This window comes from Balaenoptera ricei, chromosome 15 (genome assembly GCF_028023285.1).
Source record: "Balaenoptera ricei isolate mBalRic1 chromosome 15, mBalRic1.hap2, whole genome shotgun sequence".
NCBI lineage: Eukaryota > Metazoa > Chordata > Mammalia > Artiodactyla > Balaenopteridae > Balaenoptera > Balaenoptera ricei.
Window position 1 is genome coordinate 47,265,913 of NC_082653.1, and position 13,471 is coordinate 47,279,383.

The following is a 13,471-nucleotide window of genomic DNA, read 5'->3' on the forward strand; positions in this document are numbered from 1 at the left end:
AATGTCTGGGGACATTTGGGTCACAACTAAGGGGTGAGGGGTGGTGATATTGACATGTAGGTGGTAAGGCCAGGGAGGCTGCTAAACGTCCTACAACGCACAGGACAGCTGCCCACCACAAAGAATTACCTGGCCCCTGACAACAGTGCCCAAGTTGAGAAACTCTGCTCTGAGTGGTAAAACATGGGCTTTCCAAACCCAGGTCAAGGGTAGGATAGTTGGGCCAAAACTGCAACTTACCATTAGCTTTGAGAAACACACCCTTCACTCTTACCTGCCCCCATTTTCTCTCTCTGTCAACAAATGAATGGGATTCAGAAATTTTCAGATTCTGCATTCCCCACTGCTGAATCTGGACACAAAAGAAAATGATTCCCAGGGCTCACATGCTCACAGGCCTGATGTGCATGACAATCATCCATGAGGCTGTGACTCATGTACTTTTCCTTATGGAAGTGGGGTGTGTAAAAAAATCAGCCTGGCAAACTGTGGGGAAAAAAAATGGAAACGGGGACATGCCAGAAAGATTTTTCACAGGGACCTTCTCACTCCAAGGTAGCTAAAGTGGAAAGTATAATTTAAAAAAAGAAAAGTAAAGCTAGCAAGCATCCAATGAACAACAGAAGTCAGAGGTGCTATCTTTGCAGCCTGAGATGTTTGCAACTGGCTCTGCAAGTTTGGGAAAGAGCATCACTGTGCCAGCCCAGCCGGGAGCTCTGGGACCAGGGCTGCCCCTTCGAGGAGCCCCAGGCTGGAAGGAAGGGGCCAGGCCCTGTCCCTCCACCTTGCTCAGTCTTTGGCCATCAACCACCCACACTCCGGGCACCCAGCACCTCCTTTCCTAAAGTGGGAACTGAGCTGTGTCTCCCCAGAATCAGGGATTTGTGGGAAAGGGATTTCTGAGGAAGCATTCCCACCCCAGGATGAACCTGGGGTGGGATAGTGGTCCAGAGAAGGGAGGGAGGCTAAACCAGGTGAGACCTTGGGCAAGATCCCACTGAGAGACTTTGGGGAGGCCGTGGGGATGGCGGGGGAATGCGTGCGTGCACTGCAGATGCAGGACCGTCAGAGGTGGGCAGAGGCACCAGAAAAGCGGCTGTAACGAGAAAGATCAGGTTTCCAAGGGTGGGGTGGAATTACGGCTTTTTCATTTTCAATTTAATAATTATTTATTGAGCATGTAATATATCATAGTGCATTCCGCCCAGGTGCATGGGAGGTAGACATAGAATAGACACCAGAGGGAGTAAAGACATGGTCCCTTCTCTCAGGGAATTACATCTAGTAATAAAATATAATATAATATGTAATGTAACATAATATAATGTGATGAAATATAATGTAACATGTAATAGAAAATATAACATAATGTAATATGTAATATAATGTAATATATAATATATAATATAATGTAATGTGCAATATAAAATGTAATATATAATGTAATATAATATAATATAATGTGTAATATAATATAATGTAATATATAATATATGTAATATATAATATAATATAATGTAATATTTAATAAAATATAATGTAATATGTATTATAAAATGATGTAATATAACAAAATAAAGAGCACTGACTTTGGAGTCATACGCATCAGGTTGAAGTCTGCTATTTTCTACCTACGCAAACTTAAGACACATTACTTGGCCTTTCTGAGACTATTTCTTCATTTGTAAAATGGGATAACATGAGTTCCTCCCTCAGAAGTCGGTGTTGAGTATTACATGAAACCATGCACGTGAGGTGCCCTGCACAGGATCTGGCATCAGGAAAGCACTCAGTAACTAATCCCGGCTATTGTTGTTGCTGTGGTTAAGAAGAGAGACAAGATATTTGTCACGATCCTTATAAGGCAAAGAGATTTTCCATATAAGGCAAAAATTTTATTTATCAACCTTCTTCTAGTTACTTCTAGAATTTTGAGGGGAAAAAATTCCTAGTACATGATTATCAAATAAATTCTTTATGGCTACAGAATGAAGAGTGACCCCAAAAGAATCATTTAGGAATATTTTGCTCACATTCAGCCTTACCTCTTTCCAACTTCAGAATTTAGTCACTGTAGCTTTAGAACTTCCCATTTGTCTCCAGAAGTGGCCTGACAAGAGCATTTCTTTTCCACAAAAACTGTAACCCACACCACCATTATTTAATTGCCCTGATAGCATTACGGCTTATCACTATCATTTTTAGTCTTTCTTTTATAGATTGAAATCAGTGACTCTCAATTTGGAGAATGTGTATCTGTGGAAGTATATGTATGTGTGTGGGTGGAAGGAGGGGGCTGTATCAGTTATCTTCTGACACGATAATGCTGCATAAATAACTCACAAAACTTCGTGCCTTAGAACAAGAAGCTTTATTTAGCTCACGTGTCTGTGGGTCAGTGATTCAGGCGTGGCGAGGCTGGGCAGTTCTGGTTTTAGCGAGACCCACTCACGTGTCTGGGAGACAGCTGGCATTGGCTGATCAGGATGGGCATGGACTTGGCTGGAATGGCTGGGGCAGCTGGACTTGGCTTCATAAGCTAAGACTTGGCTTTTGATATGATGCCCCAGGACATCAGTCCTGAACTGCCGACCCCAGGGATGCAGTAACACAGAACGATGAACCATCCTTTCCTGCAAGACAACCCCCTTGCCTACCTCCTGGTTTCTCTAAAATGCTTCTTCCTGACAAGCATGTGAGTTCAGCTTTGCGAGGGATGAGAAATCAGCCTATGAAAGCTGCAGATGGTCTCACATGGAGCCCAGTCTAGAAGCCGAGGATTATCTCATGTGGAAGCTGAAGGGTAGGGGGAGGTATCTCAGGTAGCTTTTAAACCTATAAACTCATTGTTCTCGTCTAGCTGGCTTAGCCACGAAGATCTTCAACAGAGGCTTGACGTGATTCGTGTAGTATCTGGACTTCTCATTCTGGGATACAAATGCAGGGGTCTTCAGGAAGCAGGCAGGTAATGTCTAGGAGAAAAGTGGCCAGACCAATGTATTTCATATTAAGCAGGCATGGCCTTTGCTTCTAAAAGAATCATGCATTCTCCCATTCTTCTTGAAACACATGGCTTTCTGTATCTATCATTTTGCCTCTTTGGGAGAAATGGGAGCATAAAAATTATTTGATTTCCCTCTTCCCTGTATGTGAAATAACAGAGCAAGTGAGTTGATAATTGACAACTTATATTCAGCTTAGACACAAGGAAGGGGGTGAAGTGGGGTGGGGGCTGGGATAAACTGTGGACAGTGTATTACATCTTGTCAAAGATAAACAAAGCTGGACCCCGGTTAAAGTGGTAAGGACAGATTCTAATCAGTAATAACTATTGTGATAGGGAAGAGTCCAGTGTGAACTGAATTCAACTTTGATTTGTACAGAGGTCTTTGTACTAGGGCTTTTAAAGGGAGAATGAGGGAATTGGGAGAGGGGATGGGCAGGGTCCCAGTAGAGCCAGGGAAGTGAAAAATTACAAAAGCAGGAAAGGGAATGTTGGTTCATGTGACAACCATCTGGATTTGCTCACTGGCACTTGTGGAAGTCAGGCTCCTGCCCTCCCACAGAGGCTGGGAGATGGGGCCCTATCCTCAGGTGTCGGCTGGAACAAAGAGAAACTTCTTCTGGCAGTCTGAAGCTTTCTCAGGCAGGCACTTTCAGGGGGTCTCGGGTCACTCTAGGGCTGTGGCCTTGAGCTGTTAGGAACTGTTAGTGTTTGTTCACGTCTTTTCAGGCCAAGTTTCAGGCCTAGTCGAGAAGAGGCTCAGAGGAGCCTGGCCAGGATTTGGTCAAGGACAGAATCTCCATCAGTCTCCATGGTGTGTCCACTGCTCAGCTCAAATGCGTTATAGTCATTTGAGACCCAACATTGCTAAGACTTCCAATTTCTGAAGGAGAGCCAGAAATGCAGATACTTGCATGAAGTCTCCCAATTTTTAAATTTTGGTAACCTATTCCAATGCATATATTTTTAATATGGTGTAGTACAAGCTAACAAAACCTGCCTGTGGGCAGGCTCTGGCCCTCGGGCCACGAGTTTGCAGTTGTTGCATAAGCTCATGGGGGGAAAGTTAATCCTTGACCTTCCTTCTTGCCTCTTAAAAATGTCACCCTTTGGCAATAGCACTTTCCCAAATCTTTATTTTGGGTTCACTTTGATTTATGATGCACAAATAAAAATACTTCCTGACATGTGACCTTTTACCTCCCAGGAAGGTAGATAGGGACATTTTCCTATTTCATTGCTAATTCTAAGGCTGATGAATCCTTTTCCTTTAAGAACTTGCCTTTATCTCATTCCTTTGGGCGACACGGCTACTTTGCTGAAAAACTTGGCAAAAGATTCTACTTAGAAAAGTGTAGAGCCAAGCAAATTCCCATATCAGCTGTACCGAAACCCATGACCCCACAGGAGGAGAGCCTGCATCCTGCTATTTCTGCCTGCCCTGTGGAGGACCTGTTATTAAACACAGAATTGGGTTCTTCTGGCTTGTATGCCTAAGAGAAGTTTATAAGCACAGATTTAAAGGGACATAATAAATATCTCCTTGCAATCATTGGAATTGCCTGATGTTATTGTTACCTTAAATGCCAGAATTTTAAAAAGAAAGGTTCTTGTGAAGGAAGAGTCAAACTCCTTCCCTCCTCCCCCATCTAGGCCAGGAGTTCATTTCTGAACCCCTTCTGCCTGCATCCACCTCCTTGGAAGCAGCTCCATCCATAAGGTGCTTGAGCACCAGCCCGCAGGAGGAGTTCACCGATCCCTCACGCTCATGGTGTGTTATGGACTGAATTGTGTCCCTCCCCAAATTCACACGTTGAAGTCCTAATCCCTAGGACCTCAGAACACGACCTTATTTAGAGATAGGGCTTTTAAAAAGGGAACTAAGTTAAAGTGAGGTCAGTAGGGTGGGCCTTGATCCAATATGACTGATGTTCTTAATAGAAGAGGAGATTAGGACACCGACACACACAGAGGGACCACCACATGGGAACACAAGGAGACGACAGCCACCTGAAAGCCAAGGAGAGAGCCCCAGAAGAAATCAGCCCCCCTGACACCTTGATCTTGGTCTTCCAGTCTCCAGAACTGTGAGAAAATGCATTTCTGTTGTTGAAGCCTCCAGCCTATGGTACATTGTTATGGCAGCCCTCGCAGACTCATGTATGGGGGTCAGCTGCTTTGGTCCCTGAGCTGCTACCAACACTCACAAACTTACCCCTGAGTATCCTAGACCATGGCTTGTGCTGACCCAAAGCTTCTGTTTATGGAGCGATTCTGTGTCCTCATGCTTCCTCCTGTTGAGCAAAGCACACAGACCAGCCCTGCTCTCAGGTTGCTGGGTCAAGGTTTGCTGCCCTTTTCCATCTCTGAGGCCAGGAGGTCACAGGGTATGCTTGGAAGAGACCTAAGGTTGTCTGCCTTGGCGTGAGGCTGTGGTAAGAGACTCCCCTTAGAAAGGCATGTGTGTGCACGTGTGTGTGTGTGTCTGTGCATGTGCGTGCATGTATGTGTATGTGCATGTATGCTTGTGCCCATACGTGTGTGTATGAAGCACGCTTATAGTCGGCCCATGGCCACGCTCACGTATGCAAAAGCCACTTTATTCTAGAAAATTCAAACTAGTCTGCAGTGACAATGAGGTGGGGGGGAGGGGGAGAGGTGGAAGGCAATGGGGTTTGAGAATGAAGAAAATGCTTTGTGTTTTGACTGCAGCCATGATGTCATGAACTTACCTTTCAAAAGCTCATGAAATCCTATCCTTTACGACATGGATGCTGTTGACTGTATTAAATCAAACCTAAAAAATAACTTCAAAAAAACATTGTTGTTTTTAAAAGCCATTGCATGAGGTTAGTTTCTAGATATTTGGCACCTTGGGGTGTGACAATGAAGCCTGAAGGCTTAGGCCAAGCTTTAGAGAGAGCTCTGTGGAAACCTCCTTCTGTGACCCAAGAGTGTGATTTCTCCACCTTCCTGGCTTGGCAAACCGTGAAGTCGGTCGGCAAGGGCCGCCTGCGTCGGGAAGTGAGTGACTGAATGAGGAAGTCTCAGGGACAGGGAGGGAGTACAGTTTGCACAGTGTTCCTGAAACCTCTGATTCAGGGAGAGTCGCAAGAAAAGACCCTCTGGTCTGAGTCCTACTTTTGTTCAACCCCACCTTGTTCAGGAACCAGGTTTTCTCAAATTTCTACAACAAACCTAGCTCAGTTTCCACTTTGACGTGCAGGCTTTGATGCCCGCCCCATCAGCATGAGTATTTATGAGGCGGTGTTGATTTCAGCATAACCTGGAGTGAATCCTGTTAGCATCGGGAAGGGATGTGCTCAGACCACGCCCAAGGCCTGGCTTCACTCACCATGGTCTCATTTTAAATGAGTCTCAGGCTGGCAAGGGTAGATGGAACCAATATATGGCTGCTAAACCAAAAACAATAGAGTTCAAGGATACAGTCAAAATTGAAGGAAAGTGTTTAAAAAGCAGAGACAGAGATTTTCACCAGATGCTTCTTCTTACAAACACTGTATTGAGCTCCAGGAATTGCCACAAATGGCAAACGCCTGGGTGAGCATGGGATCAAGAGAGAGAACATCAGCAGCAACCCAGAAGCCCCCTCGTGCCACCTCCCCATCTCCCCCTCCCCCCAACCCAAAGATGACCACTACCCAGACTTCTGACAACATTAAATAATTTTACCTCTTCTTGACATTCATATAAATGGAATCTTACAAGATGACTTCCTTTGTGTCTGGCTATTTTGCTTAAAATCATGTTTGCAAAATCTATCTGTATTTTTATTTACCGTCGTAGATGCTTACTCCCATTGCTGTAAAATGCTACTCTCTATGATTACACCACAACTTATTTATCCATCTACTTTTGCTGGGCATTTGGATAATTCCAGATTTGGGGCTAATATGAGTAGTGCTGTTTTGAATATTTTAGTACATTTCTTTAGATGAATACATGTTCAGAATTCTGCTGAGTATATATCTAGAAGTTGAATGGTTGTCTTGGATGATCAGTTTTAGTAGATTCTACCAAATAATTTTCTAAAATGGCTGCAGTAACGTTCACTTCCACCACCAGTGTGTGTGGAACAATTCCTGCTGGTCCTTGTCAACACTGCTTTTTTTTTTTAATCATTTTTTTCATTATCACCATTCCAGTGGGAATCCAGAAATTCCCAAATTCCAGAATTTTCCAGTGGGATTTATAAATGTAAATCTTCCTAACTTTGGATTAAAGAATGGTTTCTTAGACCTGACACCAAAACCACAACCAAGATAAATAAATAAATAAATAAATAGGACTTCATCAAAACCAAAAGCTTTTGTATTTCAAAGGAACTCTCAAGAAAGTGAAAAATACAACCCACAAAATGGGAGAAAATATTTGCAAAACATATATCTGATAAGGGACTTGCATCCAGAATATACAAAAAGTTTCTACAAATCAACAATAAAAAACAAATAACTGATTTTAGAAATGAGCAAGGAGTTTGAACAGATATTTCTCCAAAGAAAATATACAATGGCCAATAAATACATGAAAAGATGCTCAACATCTTTAATAATAGAGATATGTAAATCAAAACCACAATGAGATACTACTTCATATCCACTAGGATGGCTATTGTCAAAAGACCAACAATAATAAGTATTCATGAGGGTGTGAAAGATTGGAACCTTCACACATTGCTGATGGGAATGTAAAATGGTGCAGCCACTTTGGAAAGCAGTTTGGCAGTTCCTTTAAAAAGCTAAACATAGAATTACCACAAGCCCCAGCAATTCTACTCCTAGGAATAACCCCAAGAGAACTGAAAGCATAGGTCCACACAAAAACTTGTACATAAATGTTCATAGCAGCATTATTCGTAATAGCCAAGAAGTCGAAAGAACCCAAATGTCGATCAATGGATGAATGGATAAAGAAAATGTGGCACATATATCCAATGGAATATTATTCAGCCAAGTACTGACATGTGTGCTACAACTTGAATGCACCTTAAAAACATGCTAAGTGAAAGAAGCCAGACACAAAAGGTCACATATTGTATGATTCCATTTATATGAAATGACCAGACTAGGCAAATCCACGAAAACGTAAGTAGATTAGTATTTTCCAGGGTTTGGGGGTAGGCGTACAATGGAGGAGTGAGTACTGATGCATACAGGGTTTCTTTATGGGGTGGTGGGAATGCTCTGGAATAAGGTACTGGTGATAGTTGCACAACTTTGTGAATATACTAAAAAGCACTGAATCATACATTTTTAAAAGCGTGCATTTTATGGTATGTGAATTATGTCAGTTTAAAAAAGTTCATCTCTATTTCCACATTGCATCATGTGTGCATGCAAAGTCGTGTTGTGTTGATTGACCATCCTGATGACACTTTCATTTTCTATATAAATTCTAGAAAATTCCCATTCTTCCACCTTCCAGCTCTATTTACTTACAGCATTTTAGCTTTGGCACAAAGATATTATTCTGTTGGAAGATTTTTTGTAGCTTAAGAACTAAATAAACTACAGTCACTGTGACTCAGTTTGAATTCAGGTCAACTGAATTTTTTTCTTTTCTGCTAAGTAAAATTCTGTGAGTTATTGCTCTTTGTCTGTGGTTAATCAAACTTCTTAGATATCAAAAGTACAATCTCGGCCGACCATTCATGTCAACTCTCTCTTCAGAAAATACAAATTTACACATTTTCTTCAGCATCATTTCCAGTATCCTCTATCATGCCATGCTTACACGCCGTCAATTAACAAATACAGCCTTCATTAACAGACAGAAGTCTTTGAATAAATCATATATCTCATTCATGAATATCATTTTTAAGTTAAATTGAACTTTGTTGAAAGATTGTGTTTTATAGCTTAACTGGACATTTTTAAAAAAAGGAAATGAAAAGCAATTATTCCAATCCAGTTTTTATTAAAGTCTTGTCAGATATGTTCCTATTTCCAAATGTTTCTCAAGCTATGTTATGAGTTGAATTGTGTCTCCCCCAAAAGATAGGTTGGAGCCCTGTACCTCAAAACACACCCTTATTTGCAAATAGGGTCTTTACAGAGGTAATCAGGTTACAATGAGGTCATTAGGGGGGACCCTACTCCATCTGACTGGTATCCCTACAAAAAGGAGAAATTTAGAAACATGGACAGACACACACGGAGGGAAGAGAGTGTGAAGAGACACAAGGAGAACCCCATGTAGAGGCAGAGGAGTGATGTACCTAAAGACAGAGGAAACCAAGGTGGCCAGCAAACCACCAGACACTAGGGAGAGACAAGGAAGAGGTCTTCCCTGTAGGTTTCAGGGGAAGTGTGGACCTGGCCACACCTTGATTTTGGACTTCTAGGCTCCAGAACTATGAGAACAACAAATTTCTGGGGTTTTATGTTTGTTTGTTTGTTTGGTTGGTTGGTTGGTTGGTTTTTGGCCTTGCTGTGTGGCTTGTGGGATCTCAGTTCCCTGAGCAGGGATTGAACCCAGGCCATGGCAGTGAAAGCTCAGAATCCTAACCACTAGGTCACCAGGGAACTCCCAAATTTCTGCTGTTTTAAACCACCCAGTTTGTGGTACTTTGTTAGGGTAGCACTAGGAAACTAATACAAACTACGTAATTTCTTTCATAAGGATAGTAAATGTGTGTGTGTGTGCGTGTGTGTGTGTGTTTATGTGTGTTTTAAACAAATCTGGACTATTTCATTGTTTCTCATTCAAATTCCCTTCTGCTATTTTTCAACTCAGTTACACATCCAGACAACAACATGGTGAAGTTAGTCTCATGAGCAGAGTCAACGGCCTTCTGTAGTGATGTAAGTGATAAGAGACCATATCTGTCCATAAGTGTCTCCAGAGGTTTGCACTGTGGTTGAGATGACCCTTTAGGGGTAATGGCACTGTCTTTGGTGGAAATCGCCTCGGTCAAAGGCATAAGGACTCACATCCAGGGGACAGACAGCAGGATATCCTAACCTTGATTCTGTAGGCAGTGGGCCCAAGATGAAGATGCAATGCCAGGCTCTATTGGAGGTGCGGTCACAGGGCAGCAGGAGTGAGGGGAGAAAGGGAGCCAGGGTGCAGCACGCTGCTGAGCTGACCCTCGCTGCTCTAGAAAGTGCAGCTGATTGCTCAGCCTTGCCTCTGCTCTCCCGGGGAGGCCATGAAGAACACATAACCTCGGAACAGCCTGTCAAGGAAAGGAAGGGAGAAGCATCTATTGTGAATCCTTCCTGTTTTCCACTCATCTGCTTCCCTCACGAGGTGTTAATGCCTCTGCACTTCGGGGTGGTCCTACATTGACCCTCCAGTAGCCATTGAGAAAGAGAAATCCCATGTCCAATGGTGTTTCAATGATCTACTGCTTCATAGCAAACTACCCCCAAGCTTAGTAGCTTCAAACAATAACAACTTGATAAGTTTTACAGTTGTAGGTTGATGCACAGGTCTTCTGCTGGCTTCACCTGGGCTTATTCTCGAGGCCAGATTCAGCCAGCAGGTTGCCCAGGGCAGGGCTCTGCTGGGGCAGCTGGTCTGACTCAGGTTCCGCCTCTGGTGTCTTTTATCCTCAGCTTCGTCCCAGCATAATGTTCTCAGGTGAGGCCATGAGAGGTGGTGAGAGCAGAAGCAGGCAAGGCTCCTGACACATCACTTCCGCCACATGCTATGGTCTAAGCAGGTCAGACGGCCAGCCCAGAATCAAGGAGAGGGAAACAGATGCTAGCTCTTGGTACTTAGATATTTCATCTACTGTATATGGTCTGGTACTTCCTCAGAGTCCACTTGTGTTGGGAGGAACCAGGTCAGGCTGTCCCCGGGTGCCAGACCTGCTGGGGCTCCCGCCCTGATGGGGGCCCTGAGGCTCAGATGAGGACCCTCTCACCCGGGGGCACTGAAACAACGGCAGTTGTTGTTAGGAGACCAGGGAACGGCAGCTCTGGCCAGACCTCCAATGTCTCAAGGGCAGCACAAGGGGATGAATCCTGAGACTCACATATTACGTCCTGTCCACAGGACTCATGGATACAGGATGACAGGTGCTGATGGAGTCAGAGGGAGCATTGAGAAGACCCAGAATAGGACTTAGGAACTGGAGTGAGGGGTCTGCGAAGGGAGGAGGGTCCATGGATGGCGTTCAGCACAACCTGAGGGTCGCCCAGAGCAAGGTGAGGACACTGGACACCTGGCACATCATCGGAGGGCGAGGCCACCTGGTAAACAAACTTTCCTCTGGCCTCACCTCTTTGCCTGGTGCTGCCCCTGAACAGAATATATCTGAGCTCAAACCAGAGTATCAGTGGAAACATTCTTTAATTCATTCCATCATTAGAATTTCAGTTGTTCGCATAATTTCAGTGTTAAAGAGACCTCTGGGTTCTGTGTCAATCGTAGTCTCTGTTCCCCCAGAAGAGATCCTAAGACAATGACCAGGGTGCAAATGTTTATTTTTGAGGTGACTTTAGGAAATGGTGGTGGGGAGAGGGGACAAGAGTCAAGGAGAGGAAACAGCCAGTAAAGGCCGCGTAGTTGACAAGTTACTGAAAGCCTCACGGGTGCGCTCCTATGGGGCAACTTTGGGGCACCTCGTGGAGCCCACCTCAGAGTGACCTTCACCAGGGGGCAAGTTTGTTGGGGTTTTTTAAAAAATTTTTATTTTATATTCACTTACAGTTGATTTACAACGTTGTGTTAGTTTCAGGTGTACAGCAAAGTGAATCAGTTATGCATATAACTATATCCACTCTTCTGGTTTTTTTTAGATTCTTTTCCCATTAGGCTATTACAGAGTATTGAGTAGAGTTCCCTGTGCTATCCAGTGGATCCTTATTGGTTATCTATTTTGTATATAGTAGTGTGTATATGTTAATCCTGAACTCCTAATTTCTCTCTCCCCCTCCCCACCTTTCCTTGGGTAACCATAAGTTTGTTTTCAAAGTCTGTGAGTCTGTTTTGTAAGTTAAGTTCATTTGCATCATTTTTTAAGATTCCACATATAAATGACATCATATGATATTTGTCTTTATTAAGCAATTCCCACCAACTGTGGGTGGAGGGCCACTCCTGAGGATGGAGGGTCTCCAGAGTCCCAGAAGGTCCTGAGGGTTCACAGCTGGGAGCTTTTGGGTGGCATGCCCAGAGATGGGGGACACTGAGGGGACATGGGAGGTATTGGGCGTTGCTCTGGTGACCATCCATGTCTTTAGAAACATACAGTTTATGAAATCAACATATGAAAGATCAAATCCTCACTTTTGACAAATACTGTCACCTTCCTAATAATTTCTTTCCATTGATTTCCATCCTTCCCAAATCTGAGTCTCAGAAAACACAAATTACCAAAGAGTGGCTGTAAAAGCAGAGCCACTGCAGAGCAGTGAATAGAAGCAGTGAATAGAATAGGTCATAGTTTGCTCTAGGCTGAAATGACTTATGTCTTGCTCAATAATACAGAGTTCACGGAGCAGTTGCCTCATAACCTCCCTTTTTAGGGTCAAACTTTCTGGTTGGGCAATCCTAGCTTCTTGGGCACCACCTGCAAACTGAAGCCCCCAGGGCAAGGATCGTCAGGTTCCTTGACAATGTGCAGAGGATGGTCACTCCCTAAGTGGGAGGGGTCTGGCTCTGGTTTCATGGACTTTCTAACTGAGCTGCCCTGGGCTCTGCCTTTCCAAGACTGTTCCACGTGTCTGCAAGTCAGTTGTGCCGTTTCTGGAGGCTGCTCTGGTCTGGTTCTCGGTGAGCTCAGGCTCCCGCAGGCAAGGAGATCACATTGTACCTTGTCTGACTCTGTTAATAATGTCCTGATCCTTCCAAGCCCTTCCCAATGGCCAGAGGTGCCCTTCCATAAAAATAACCACCAGCAGCAGCACGGGGATTGCAATCAGCTCAGTGAGCTGTCATCTCACGGCACGGAAGAAATAGACAGGTGAGGGGGTGATGGGGAGAGAAGAGTGTGGGGTGTTAAAAAAGCAGGAGAGAAGAAGGAAAAAGGAGACAGAGAGAGAAGGAAAGGGGTTGAAAAAGGGGGACAAGCATTGGAGTGCAAAGAGCTTCTGTGAGGCGTGAAGGCCGGCCAGCACGGAAGGGACCCAGGGCGGAGGCTGCCATCAAAGCCGTGATCAAGCCAGCTTCCACGGTGGGCAGTGGAGCTTAGCCCCAGTGTGGAAGATGCCCCTCGAGTTACCCCCGAAGGGGAGGAGTTGGCACCTGTATACACCAATCTATGGCAGCCGTTGTTTGAGGGCTGCTCCCGAAGGGTCTCAATTCCCTGGGGCTTCTACCCTGTCGCAGGAAGTGCTCGGTGGCAATGCAGGGACCGCCAACTGGAAATGAGGCCCCTGGGCGCAGCAGGGAGGCAGAGAGGGTGGAGGGCAGGGCGGCCAGTGCGGGCCACAGGTTTCTGCCCAGTTTCTTGAAGCTTCTCCTCTTATAAACCTGTCATTGACATTTCAAAGGAAA